A 14,538-nucleotide genomic window follows, 5' to 3' on the forward strand; every position below is an offset into this window, starting at 1 on the left:
GCAAATGTAGTCGTGTTTGTTTTAAAAGCCAGTCGTATTCGTTTATTGCTACAAGTACCTTCTAGAAACAAACTTGAATAAGCCAGGACGATCAAGGTAATGTCCCCCAACGGACATCAGACTACGCGCTCTGTAAGATGTCCTAACTTTAGAAAGTAATAGTTGTTTGGTGTGTATATGGACTGTTTCCCATTTTCTTTCCTTTCGGTCTTCGCAGAAGTAACAGGTGCCTCCAAGTGACAGAGCCTCTCGTGCAGAACTAGCCCCAGTCCCTAAGTTCCCACAGAGGCCCCCCATCAGATTATTTCCAGCCTCTCTCCTAAGTTGCTACACTCGCATCATTTGGAGTTTTTATGACAGACTCATTTAGCAACACCCATCCCAGCCCTCTGCCTTATTAGCAAAGAACTACCATTCAACCCAGATAAATACATTCTTCTTGCAGCCAGAGGCCCACTGAATGAAACAGAAGTCACCTGGCTTCTGTAAAATTTCTCTTTCCTGATGAAAGGCACAGACATGGCCACAGCCTCCCCTTGTCTCCCTTTTTGCTCTCTTGAAGGTAAACACGATATCTGGGGCTGCAGCAGCCCTTTTGAAACCAAGAGGAAACAAGACTGAGGATAAAAAAGCAACTCGGTAAGGACCAGGATGAGCGTGGGTCCCTGATGCCGTTGTTCAGCAGTGAAATCAAGGCCAGCCATCTCAGACTTCTGGGCTCCTTAGCATCCAAGAAGCACAAGACCATTTGCTCTGGCGGCCAGCCTCTCTGGTCCTAGTAGCACACACAGCCTGACCTAACACACCAGCCATCCCTTTACTCAGCAAACCCATGGCAAGCACAGCTGTGCAGCAGGCAGGCAAGGAGGGAAGAGCCATGGATGGAACATTGAGGCTGATAATTCTTGTCATGACAGAATTCTGGAATCAATAGTTGTAACGTAATTTTTAGTTTCTTATGTAAAGTGCACTAAAGCAACTGTATATTAATAGTTTCAATTTGCAAATGACTCATGTGCTTGGGAGGCCGTAATCTTTAGTGGGTGGTGGGGGAGGGGATCAGATGCTGTGAAGACCCCTGCTCAGGGGAGAGAGGAAAGGCATCTGGGGTTCAGCGCGCGCCGGCTCTGTGCCCACGCTGTCCCAGAGTCCCCGCCTACACCGCTGCACTGAGTTCCCACACCCACTTTGACAGAGAGGCCTCATTCCCTCGCTTTCATACGTTTTGAACACGAGTCTCAGAGAGGTTAAGTCATTTGCGCAGTCACGGAGCTGGTAGAGCAGGTCTCAAGCCTGCCTCATGCGCGGCTACGCGTGAGTCACAATTTCTTGATGGAAATCCATCGGAGAAGAGCCCGGTCCCCACCTGAGAAGCATACCTTTCTTTGGAGGAGGGAGGCGGGGGCAAAATTCATAACGTTAAAGGCTCCTGAACTCCTCCTCTGATGCAGGAGCTGAAGGAAATTGCTGGGTTGCTCTCGGAATATTTAGGGAGAATGTGAATTAGGAACCTGCTGAAAGAGACATTAATAGATGTGAAGTTTCTGTCATGATTAAACCGATGCCGTGTTCATAAGAAATAGACTGAGGAGCCCATCTGTTTAATTCTCCTCTCATCTTGCGAGGACACAGCAGAACCGAGCTCGAGTCCCCCCGAGGCCAGCTCACGCGGCCCTCCTCCTGCCACCTGTGTGGAGAGGGCTCGGGGTCCATGTCTCACGTGGTGTAGGCAGATATCCCGTGCCCACATTGTCTGTTCAATTAGCTTCATTTCTACCCAGAAAAGTCCTGACTGTGGTCCTGCGACCAAGCGAGGGGACCGAGGGTGTCTGACGGCCAGCGGGGGCACAGACAGGAGCCGAGCAGGTCTCAGCCGACGTCTTCTTACTCCACCGTCCCAGTGGCTCCAGAGGAAGGGGGGAGATTGACTGCCCCACGTCCTGAGCTGAATCGCATCCGCCCCTCACCCCCCCATTCATATGTTGAGATCCCGAGCCCCAGCACCTCCTCATGGGACCTTGTCTGCAAGCAGGGCTGCTGTGGATGTACTTAGAGAAGACGAGGTCAGGAGGGCGTCCCCAACCCCATCACCGCTGTCCTCCAGGAAGGGAAAATTTGGGCACAGACGCACGCACAGGGAGCTGCGCACGTGAAGAAGATGAGGCTAGGGATGAGGGCGAAGAGTCCACAAGCCAAGGAACATCAGAGATTTCCCACGTATCCCCGGAAGCAGGGGAGAGGCTTGCAACAGAGCGGGGGGGCATACGATGTGTGCATGTGAGTATATGCATGGATATGTGTGTCTATATGTGAATGCGTATATATGTGTGTGAGCATGTGTGTACATGTGTGTATACGTGTGAGTATAGATGTATGTGTGCATACGTGTGGGCGTGTGAGTGTGTATATATGTGAGTGTATGTATGTACGTGCATGTATACGTGTGAGTATGGGTGTGTGCACGCGCATGGATGTGTCCGTGAGCGTGTATATGTGTGTGTGAGTGTATGTATGTTAGGTGTGTACGTGGGACCATGTGAGTATAGGTAGGTGGATAAACGTGTGTGTGCGCATGTGTGGACGTGTGGATGAGCGTGTTAGCAGACGAGAATGGTGTGTGAATGTGCCTGTGTTTGTGAGTGCTTGTGAATGCGTGTTAGCATGTGTATGTCTGTGTGCACACGTATGTGAGTGAGTGAGCACGTGGGAGAGAATGAGTGTCATGTGTGTGTGAATATGCACACATGTGTGATGGTGTGCGTGGCAGTGTGGGAGATGTCACAATAAATCTGTCAGGTTTTGTCGCCTGTCACTCTCCTAGTTGGGTCTGAATTCACCACTGGAGAAAAGGCCACTGAAGGGTCCCTTGCTGTCCCTGCAGAAGGTTTGGGTCTCAAAGGGGCTGAGTGATTCAGAGCCCTCCCCTCCTGAAACTGGCGCCTGTAGACAAGGGGGTCCTCGGGAACAGATCCCCAGGACGTGCACTGCAAGGAAGGGAAGAGGCTGGTAGAGGCATTTTTACAGGATGGCAATACTGGGAACACCTCAGTGTTCCACCTTGGGGATAATTTAATAACGCACCATATGTCCATATAATGGCAGATCACGCAGCCATCGAAAATTAAATTCTCAAGAATTTTTAATGCCTACAAAAGCTGTTTGTGGGGTGCCTGGGTGGCTCAGTCGGTTAAGCGTCTGCCTTTGGCTCAGATCAAGATCCGAAGGGCCTGGGGTGTGTGGGTGGCTCAGTCATTAAGCGTCTACCTTTGGCTCAGGTCATGATCCCAGGGTTCTGAGATCAAGCCCTGCATCGGGCTCCCTGCTCTGCTGGGAGCCTGCTTCTTCCTCTCCCACTCCCCCTGCTTGTGTTCCCTCTCTCGCTGGCTTTCTCTCTCTCCCTGTCAAATAAATAAATAAAATCTTTAAAAAATTAATTAATTAATTAATTAATGTAAAAAAATATTCCAAGGTCCTGGGATTGAGCCCTGCCCCGAGTTGGGCTCCTTGCTCAGTGAGGAGCCTGCTTCTCCCTCTCCCTCTGCCTGCCCTCCCTCTGCTTGTGTTCTTACGCTCTCGCTCTCTCTCTCTCTCTCAAATAAATAAATAAAATCTAAAAAAAGAAAGCTGCTTGTGATGGTGGAAAACACCAGGGTTCAAGTGACAGCTGTGGTGTCATGAGACTTGGGAGCCTGGAATATTTTCTGGGCTCAAATCCCGAGTTCACGGTCAAGGTCGCCATTTGCTAGCTGTGTGACCTTCCCTCCCTCCCTCCCTTGGTTCCTTCATCTGCAAAATGGGAACTACAAAAGTGCCAGCCCCTAGGCAGTGGTGTGATATTGAAGGGTGTCCTGATACGAAGCACCCCCTCATTGCCGATTTATTTGGGAGTAGATACAGGTTGCCCCCACTATTCCAGAGTAGAGCGTTCCTATGAAAACTCTCATAAGCCAAAATGCAAAACAAGGGAGCAATTACCATTAATTGTTGTGAAAAGTTTTGAGCCATCCCAGACCCCCAAAATAACCTCTCTTAGGCTTTCCTGATCCTTTAGGGCACATTGCTAACGGATGCACAGAATACATGGAGATAAAGCCCAGATGCTCACAGACTCGGTGTTGCAGCTGGCCCGGGCGGGGGAGGGGGTTGGGGGAGGGAGACACCCTGAGCCTGGAGCTGGGGGGAGGGGAGCACACCTCCGCTGCTTCATACACTGGCTCATCTCTCAGTGAAACCAATGTTGGACTCTCTTGCCGCTTTTCACCTTCTTTCCTGAAAGTGAAAATCCTCTCTGGATTTCTTTCGGTTAGTGAAAACAGGTAGGTTTTTTGTGAAAGTGAGGTGAGGTCTTTCATAACACAAATTTTCCAAAAGTGAGAGGTGCCTGTGCTCCCATAATGGCCAATGTCAAGCTCTGGATGGTTTAACAACGGACTCACAAAATTCTTGAGGACTTAACTGTCACCCTCACAATCCAGTTGAGGTGCGGAGGGCTTGGTCTAGGGTGATTGTGGGGATACAGGCATCCATGTAGAAAGTTCTTGGACCAACGCGGAGCACAAGAGACAAGTACCAGCCTTTGCTGCCGTGCTATTATATTTTGAAACATGCGACAAAATAAATCAGGAGAAGGAGCAAGGCATATGCAAGTGACACGGTGTGATGGGTCCGGGTGATGAGTAACCAATTCGGTACATCTGAGGTCCAAAAAACAATTTTTCAATATGTATGTGGCTAAAACGAAGTTCGCCAACATGCCCAGTGGCAGGATTGTGGGCAAGATGCGTAGGTTTGAGGATTTGCCCAAGGTTGGCACAATTAACACATACAATGATGCACTAATTTGATTTAATTTAAAGGTGGGAGGAGTTCTGAAGGTGAAAACACCATCTCTTGGGCGGAGGCTCGGGAAGCCCAGCCAGAGCAGAGCGCCTGGGTGCAGGGACCGCCTCAGCTGCTGGAGAACTGACCCCTGCCCTCTCCCAGTAAGTGGCTCACGACACCTGCATTCCTTCAGATCCAAAGTGTTGATGCTTTCTGGGCACATGCTGCCTCCCGGATACAGCGAGAGAAAACCAGCCACCTTTCTATCTGGGGCTGCGGGCATTACCGTTTGGTGTATCAGGTTGAACCGTGTCCCTTGCCCCCCGCCCCCCCAAGTCATGTCCCCCTGGAACCTCAGAATGAGACCTCGTTCGGAAATGCAGATGTAATTAAGATGAGATATTCCAAGTCCCGCTGGAGTATGATGGGCTCCTCAGCCAACGTGACCAACGGCTTCATAAGGAAGAAGATGGCCAGGTGATGTCAGGGGCAGAGATTGGGGTAATACAGCTGCAAACCAAGAAACCCCAAGAATTGCCAGCGGTCACTACAGCCTGGGAGGGAGGCAGCGAAGAGATTCTTTCTCAGAGCCTCCAGAAAGACTCAAGCCTGCGGACACCTTGGTTTTGGACTTCTGGCCTCCAAAGCTGTGAGAGAATAGATTTCCGTTCTTTGACATAAGCCAGTTTGTGGTATTTGGTTACAGTGCCCGCCCCCCATGAATACACTGGGCCAAGGCCAAGAAGTGTTCACACTCCGCACCCCCTGCGCTCAAGGCTGCCCCCAAAGGGGCAAAGCAGTAAAGCAGTGCTGGAAGCATGCTGGAGCCCTGGACAGCTTTCTCGGACAGTTCCCCTTTCTTCACGAACTTTCTGATTTGCGCGTGGGAAATGAATCCTTCCTCGCCGATGGGACAGGGTGCCATGACCCGAGGGGATGCCCTCCACCCGCTGCACAAAAGGGGAAGGGAAGCAAGCTGCTGACTCAGCAGGTTGTTCCCTGGGCTGCCGAGAGGCAGGGGCCCCGGTTCTGGCCCCCCACCCCGGCTGGCTGGCTGGCAGGTGTTTGCCTCTCCCAGGCTCATCACCGCCTCCCCAGCTCCCCACGACACCCCGCCCCTCCCCCAGCTCATCAGGGATGATCCCAGCACCGCCGGGAAGTCCTAGCCCAGCAGCTTAATAGTCACTTCAGAGCTAGACCGGTGGCAGATTAAGGGTTGCTAATTTGGAAACAGGGACTGATCTATAAAAAGCAGAGGCTTTGGGATCTGTTTCTTTTTTTTTTTTTTTTTATAAAAGTAAGCCATTTTAGAAACTCTTCCTACACAAAAATGATGAAGTCAGAGGAATTAGTCTGCTTCCCTCACCCGTTTCTTCTTTTGTGCGTCCTCTTTTCCAGCTTCCTGTCCAGCCCCCCCACGTCCCCCCGGATGCCCCTGCCCCCAGCTCGGGGTGCAGAGGGGACAGCCCAGACATGTCCAGGCCCCTCCAAAATGCGTCCACCCCTTTGAGGAATGCGCCCATCCTTCTAGGAGTCTAGGCACAGAGAGAGAGTTTGCAGGGGGGACCTGCCTGGCGGTTGTGGGCTGGGGGGCCCAGCGCTCCTGCACTAACGGGTGGAGGGTGACAGACGGGGTGCCTGGGAGGGGGTGACTGGTCCAAGGGCCCATGTGACTCCTGATGGCCCTGCCAGAAAAACACTGCAGGGAGAAGAACCCTTGGGAATGAACTGCTCATTCGTTCAGGGGAGCGAGTCAGGAAGGCCTACGTGGGACCCCTCAGATGACACTACAGAGCCTCCATGGAAATGACCCTAAATACTTGCCGAGGACAGACATACACGGAATCTGGGTCCTTCCTGACGCGGGGGGAGCAAGGCCTGGGAGACGTCAGAGCCTTCTCTTACTTGGCATGCAGGCAAGCTCTAAAGAGGGGACAGCTCCGTGCTGTGCAGAACCAGAATGTGGAAACCGGCTGGAGAAGGAACTTCACCTCGCTTCTTATCTTTACCCAACAGAGAGCAAGTTAGCAAGCAAAGTAACTGAAAAGCAGCTGTGTGAACAACACACATACACACACACACACATCCTGAAGGGAACATGTCTCCAGAAGCAGATTAGGTACAATCTGGGAGCCTTGAGTGAACCAATTTCAGCTCCTCTCTGGTGGGAGAAAATATCTAAAGTCATTTTTTTTTCTTTTTGTTTTTGAGATTCGCCCCAGACTTGTTCCTCCGGCCCACCAGAAGCCACTCGATGCATAAGCCAAGTCGCTCCTCCCTGGAAAGCTCTCTGGCTGTGAAGAGGCCCCCACTCTCTCAGTGGCCAATTCCAGGACATTTGTTTGGGGTCACAACATCTGCTCTGCAGCTACTGAGAGAAATTATGAAAAGCCTTCGGGGCAGAGAGCAACAGAGCCCGGGGTTGGGGGTCAGGGGTCCAGAGCTGTGCCAGGACCCTGAGATGATTAGCTGGCCCCATCCTAACTAGGAGCAGGGCCTCCTGGGCTGCGAGGGGGGTCGTGGCTAGCAGACCAGACATGCTGTGCGGGAAGCAAAGCTTTGGCCCAGTCCTGCCCCAGCCAGCGGGACACTTGAGGCCACCCTGTCCCTGGAGACACGGGCCTGTGAATGTCCCTGTCCAAGAGTGGGGACAGGAGGCCACAGAACCACAATGGCAGGACCAGGGAGATGCTTGCGAGCTTCCTTCTGTTCCTCTCAGGGGACAAGGTGGTGTGGGGCTGTCCAGAGGCAAATCTAGCACCAACCCAGCCGTCCTGCGGGTGAGGTGATCCACTCTCAGGAAAGGCGCCCATCCTGTCACTACCCACCCTCTGCCTTGAATGTCTTCTCTTTCTAAGCCAGCTCACTGCAGTGTACACCGGGTGTGCTCTCTACCGTAGACTTACGGAATGCGGTAACAGAACACTGCACATAGTGCAATAATTACATAGTATAATTATATATTTACGTAGAGTATTATATAGTATAATTTATAAATCATATAATACACATTTATATGTAGTATCGTAATTATATAACGTGATACAACTTAGACTGTTACATGATTTATTTCATATACAGGTCTATGATTTTTATCACATGTGTAACTACCCCCATCATCAGGACCCAGAACAGATCCAGCACTTGAAGACTCCCTGGATCATTACGCCCCTTTGGAAGTGGTCTTCCCCCAGCCCCAGTCCCTGCTGACTCCCTCTGTCTTCGTCCTCATCCGGAAGGCCTCCTGAACCTGCCTCCTTTCAGAGAGTTGCCCACACTGAGGTGCTGAATCTAAGGTGAGCAATTTCTCATTGACCCCACCTGTCCCATTGTATTGCTTTCAAGCTTAAACATTTTATTAATAGCCAGATCAGACTTGATTTTATTTTTACTTTCCAGGCTCTAAGGGAAGCAAACGCAGCCAGAATATCTGAAAAGATACTTCTTAGCTTATCTCGCCTTCAATTGGGAGAACTGCCTTGTTTGACAATTAGTCACGACCTGGTGGCAATCTTAAATAATTTTTGATTCATGTCAGCCTCCTGAAATGTGTTTTGCGGGACTTCCCGGTGGCTGGTATACTGGTATTATTTAAAAAAAAAAAAAAAAAAAAGTCCCTGAAACATGAAATCCCCTTCCAAACTTAGGTCTCACTAAGTCACATTCCTGAAATGTCTACTATCTGTTCATCCGGGACTGGACAAACCCAGCATGAAGAGGACCTAGAATCATCACTGTTGCCAGGCAGCCCCCCTCCCCCGTGGGAGAGGGCCCTCGGCCAGTGGGGATGCCGGTGTCCAAAAGGAAGAGCTCTTGTGACCGCTAGTTGAAGATGTCACGTGTCAGACCAAACTAACCAAAAGGCACGCACCTCCCTCCCTGTTGATACGTCTCCTTTGTCTTTGTAAAACAGACGTGTGCACGATGGGGCCTGCTCAAGCCACAGACAGAGGGGTGAATCCGAATCCGTCCTCTCCGAGAAGGCCCAAGCCAGGCTCTCCCAGAGGTCTGGCTGCCAGCCGGGCGCAGAGGCGTCGGGGTCGCGGAGCTGCTCTGGTGAGGACATCCACTTCCCAGGGACTGTCGTGCTGCCCCCTCCCCCCACCACAGCCCGCTGCCCACCTGCTGGCCGGCCTTCCTGGAGGCCCTACCATCATCAGCAGGAAAACTCAACTGAGCTCAGCCTCTTCTTGCCCCCTCCATGCCTGTCCTGGGCCCTAAGCTGGGCTGAGAGGAGGGAGGTTTGGGTGGCCAAGCCTAGAAGGGGAAAATTCCAGGTGGAGGGAATGTGTTCAGATGCTTGTGACTCAGGGTGTTTGGCTGGAGCAGCTACACGAGGAGAGGGAAGGGGGAGTGGGAAGAGGAGGAGAGGGGAGGGGGAGGAGAAGGGGGAGGGGAAGCCAGTGCTGTGAGCTGGGCTAAGTTAGAGAGAACTCTGGGGTCCAGCTGGAGAATTGAGGTGTTGCCCATATCAGGCCCTATTCTTGACCCTTCCTTTTAGTCTTCATTGTTTAATGACGACCTTCAGGAGGTAGAAGTTTTCATGGGAAGAGCCCAAATCCTAGAAGTCCAGTACAGAGGGGCCGAGACCAGGTGATGGCCATGAGAACATTCCAGAAGGAGAAGAAAGCACTGACTGGCCAGTGGTCTTGCATCCAAGCACGTGTGTGTGTGTGTGTGTGTGGACACGCTGGACGGCCCCCGGACAGGGTCGGGAGCTCTGCTGTTCCCACCTCACCTGGGACAGCTGGCTGCTCTCAGGGCACCCCAGGCAGCTCTCCTAGGAGCGAGCAGGTGGCGGGTGCACGGACTCCATCGCCACACCCACCATGAAGCCCTGCTTCTAAGACGAGAATAAACCACTTGGTGGAAGAACATGCTGTGCAAGGTGGAAAGGAACAGAGAGAGAGTCCCCACGCCTCCCACGCCCGTGGGACTTCTGGCAGGCAAGGGGGTGCCGGAGTGCCGAGGCAGAGGCAGACAAGCCACAGCTGCACTGCCTGCTATTTAATCCCTTACTGCTTTTTATGTCGTGCCGCTTCCCAGGAGGCCCTGTGCACATGGGCTTTGCGACTGCTGTGTCCCCCTCCCCCTTGACACCCAGGGACACATAGACAACGCATTTAAAAATAACCTGGTAACATCCGGTCTGGAGAAGGACACTGTTAATGATTGGCTCACGGTGACTTTATGACAGCGGCGTCTGGGGAAGCGGGGTGACCAGGTTACCTTTGCAGCGGACATGACTGGCGCTAGGGCATTTCGGGCAGGTCCTCATCCTGTCGCACCACGCTGGTTGGAGGCCACCATCCCGATTTCTCTACAGGATCTGAGACCTGGCCGGCTGTGCTTCCGCTGCAAATTAGGCAAGTGTGTTTTTTCATGTCTTTGGGTTGACATGGAAACGCTGTGAGGCCTGCTACAGCCTGTCTCGGGGAACTTGCCCCTCTTCCAGGCCCTGCTGGCCACTTTGTGGGCCTCAGCTGAGTTGGCCGGGGCTGGGTGGACTGCCGGCCCAAGAGAAATCCCCACGGCAGCCTGCAAAATGGACCGGCACAGAGGGTCTTGCCCAAGGAGAGGACTGGGCCCATCAGCTTCCTGTTTCTTGAATTCATCAAGTAGGAGCAAAGGGTAAGGCTGAAGTCACCCCAGCAGGTGGAGCAGAGGCCATGGCCGACCACACGCTCATCAGAGATCTGCGAGTGGAAGAGAAGATGAATCAGATGAAGGGTGCGGGGTCTCAAGGAAGGAAGCCAGCACTGTGGACAGCCATGCAAAGAGCAGACCGAGGTGGCCTGACCTGCCACAGACACGCCTCGAGCCCGGGTCACCATGCCCTGGATCCTCGGGACGTCCACTTCCAGGGTTGCCCGGGCCTGGCCCACACATATCATGGCTCGAACCTTCAGGAAATTCTGGACCCTATTACCTCTGTGACAACAAACCCCATCCCCTAACTTGAGGGGCCTGGGAGAGCCTCTGCCCCTTGAGGGAAAAGAAAAACCCATGTAACTGAATCAGTTTCTGCCACGCAGGATTTTAAAATTCGTAATGTGGGGTGCCTGGGTGGCTCAGTCAGTTAAGCATCTGACTTCAGCTCAGGTTATGATCTCAGGGTCTTGGGACAGAGCCCCGGGATTGAGCCCAGCGTTGGGAGTCTGCTTCTCCCGCTCCCCCTGCCCCTCCCCAGGTTCATGCTCCCTCTCTCTCAAGTAAATAAATAAAATCTTTAAAAATAAATAAATAAAATAAAATTTGTAATGGGACAGGGCTCCCTGTATGATCAGAGCTCCAGGGCCTGCCCACCCGTGTGGGTGGGTGATTCCCAGCTAGGCCACTCTCCGCTCCTGCGGCCCTTCCCCTCCCTCGCCTACCAGCATCCCAGGAACCGTTTTATTAACTATCAGGTGAAATCCGTTTCTGTTCCAAGTCCGTAAAGATTGATAAAATGGCCCTTATGTGCAGGGCAGTGCAAGGGGGCTAGGAGGATGGGCGGAGGGCGGAGATAGGATGTGAGCCTTCCATCAGAAGAAGCACGGGAAGGAGGCCGCAGGGGAAGAGAAGGGACCAGGAGTCCCTGAGGCTGTGTTAGCGATCGCTGACACGTTATCTCCAGTGGTTCTCTGATCTGTTACTCTGGAACTAGACAAAATAAAAGTCTGTTGGTGCGCAGCGGAAGCAGGGGAAAGGTAACATTATGTTGAGAAAAGCCAATGTCACCTTGGCCAAACAATCAAAGTCAACATCAGCAATGATAAGTCCTGTTGATAATGTGGGCCCTTGATAGGGTGTGCGATGAATATGGACTTTACCTTGATGGTCTTTCTCCCAAAATCCATGGTCTTCATCTACCATGAGAAAAACACCAGGCAAATTCTGACAGAAAAGCATTCTACAATATTCCTGACATAACTCCTCAAAACTGTCAAGGTCATCAAAAACACAGGAAGTCTGAGAAACTGTCACAGCCAAGAGGAGCCTAATGAGACATGACAACTAAAGGCAGTGTGGATCCTGGATGGGATCCCGTGACAGAAAGTGAATATTAGGTGAAAACTAAAGAGATCTGAATAATTTAGACTTCGGTTAATAATAACGTACCAATACTGGTTCATTATTTATAGCAAATGTACTGCACTAATGATCGTTATTAATAATAGGGGAAGCTAGGTGCAGGGCATAGAGGAACTCTTTGTACTATCCGCTCAATATTCTGTAAATCTAAAACTGTTCTAAAAACATGACATCTACCAAAAACAAAACAAAACAAAAACCAAAAATGACAACACACCTGTGTCCGTGAGATTTGGGACGGCCAGCCTGAGAACCAGAATCCCTAGCTCTCCATTTTGGTGAGCTATTCAATATCTTTTACTAAAGCCATTTTCTGCTGAAGCTAGCTGCAGTGAGAATTCTGTAGTCTGCAACTAAGAACCTAGAGCAGGACATGCATACCCATATTTACGTGCGACATGGAAAAAAAAGAAAGAGCTGCAGGAGATATGGTGTCATTTTCCATTTTGAGTTTCGATCATTTTAGAAAGGCAGGATAATGTGTGTGAAGTATCTGGGGACAGAATCGGGGCTAATGAGATAATATTTGCAATATGCTCTGAGTCCCCTGGAGCTACAGAAAGGCGAGGAACGCGTATTATCATCATTAGAAAAAAAACATGCTTTGAAATTTTGGCAGGAAGGTGGATATAAGTGGAATCAGTTCAATTACTCTTGCCTTTCAAAGCAGACAAGTTCTATAAAAGTTCAAGTGATTTTGTTTTTTTTTGTAAATCAAATTCCTCCTTCCTTCCTGCGTCAGACATTACTGTCCTATGATCTCTCAATTATTTTCGGTTGGGCTCCCTTTGACAATATACCCAAGCAGCTTTAGTTTCTCTGCTTTCAGATTGGCAGGATATTCTCATACTTCAAAATCTATCCCTGTTTTGAGAAAAAAACACAAAAAACACCCCAAACTATGTGCTTCCCTTTAATGCTATTTGAAATTTTCAAAACAAATAACATGGTTGAAACCAAATGATTGCAATGGTAATAATAGCAGGAAATGTTTTTTTTTTTTTCCTTTAAAGATACATTTAAAAATATCGTCAGCTCAGAGAAACATCGAGTGAGCTTGGGGCTTACGTTTGTCCTTCCTAAAAAGGAGGGTAGAGCTCACCACCTGTCAGCATCAGCCTGTTGCACTGTTCGGTTTTCAAAGTCTGTAGTGAGGAATAATCAAGCACATGTGGGTAGAAGTTGGTAACTGTGAGGATGTCTTCTCCCTCAGTGTAAGGTGAGATATTTTACCTAGAAAGTCTCCAAAGTGATTGTATCGGTTAAGACCCTGTTGTGATGAGTAGGGACTGTGGGCTCTGAGTATACTTGAGCCCCCTTCAACCCAAGTTAGGTTGTTTTTTTTTTTTTTTTAATAGATTTATTTATTTATTTATCTGACACAGAGAGAGAGACCGCCAGCGAGAGAGGGAACACAAGCAGGGGGAGTGGGAAAGGAAGAAGCAGGCTCATAGTGGAGGAGACCGATGTGGGGCTCGATCCCATAACGCCGGGATCACGCCCTGAGCTGAAGGCAGACGCTTAACCGCTGTGCCACCCAGGCGCCCCTTGTTTTTTGTTTTAAATCTTGCAAAAGATCACAAGAATTAGCTAACACGTTCCAGAACATTTTGCACCAAGACCCTAGTACTATCTTGGTAGGCGCGTGGCCTATTTCCTAAGATGTTACTGAACACGGTTTAATGAACCATTTTGCAAACACGTAGCAAGAGCTGCCAGTTTCAAAGCTCTGCTAATGGCGTCCTCCCTGTTCTCCAAGAAGTTCAACATTTTAGGAATTTTTTGTTATTTGCCACACCTACCTCCTGGCCCCAGATTCAGTTCGGCAAAGATACTCGATGTGGCAGCCAATTAGAAATCCACTTTAAATGACACAGGGACTCACTGGCTGCCGTAATAGAAGCCGGAGGTGGGCAGATTTCCCAGAAGGTGGACAGATGGCCAGTTACGTGATATGGAAAGCCGGGTTGCCTTCTTGCTACTCCTTTTGTATAGGTAGTTTGGTTGTGAGGCGTGTTCCCCTTGTGGACCTGTAGAGGTCAAAGCCACCTACTTCCTCCTTAACATCCAGCGGGAGACAGAGCGGGTCTGTCCGCCAATCTCCCAAGTGTGAGGGTCACGTGACTGGACAGTTCCCATCTCACCATTATCCCTGGACCAATGATGTGACAGGCACTGTGGGGCGCAGATGTGCCTAAGGCAGCCCAGCCCCTGGAATGGGGGGGTGGTATCACCTTCCCCCCAAACTCTGGGCTTTCCCAGGGCAGAGGGGGTGCACCCGAATGAAAATCTGGTTACCCTTAGGAAGGGGGAAATGTCAGCAGATGCTCCCACCAGACCCCCTACAGGGACCTCTGCTCTGCAGTGATTTTCTGGAAGTTATTTTTGGTAAAAGCTCAAATTTCAAAATTTCTTCTTGGACATGTTTTCTGGCACAGATGAAATATTAGGGGGAAAGGGAGTTTATTGATAAGCTCTGAAAAGAGATTTTTCAGTCATGCCGTCTAGAAAATAGTCCCTAAATTCAGCCCATACACACCCTAGATACAAATTCATTTTTTGAAACTCTTGAAATTCATGAAATTCTTTTCAAGAACTTTGTCTCTGAAAGTTTTCAGTTAAAAAAAAAGAGGTATAAAAAGA

The sequence above is a fragment of the Ursus arctos genome, unplaced genomic scaffold, assembly GCF_023065955.2.
Source record: "Ursus arctos isolate Adak ecotype North America unplaced genomic scaffold, UrsArc2.0 scaffold_15, whole genome shotgun sequence".
NCBI classification, from domain to species: domain Eukaryota; kingdom Metazoa; phylum Chordata; class Mammalia; order Carnivora; family Ursidae; genus Ursus; species Ursus arctos.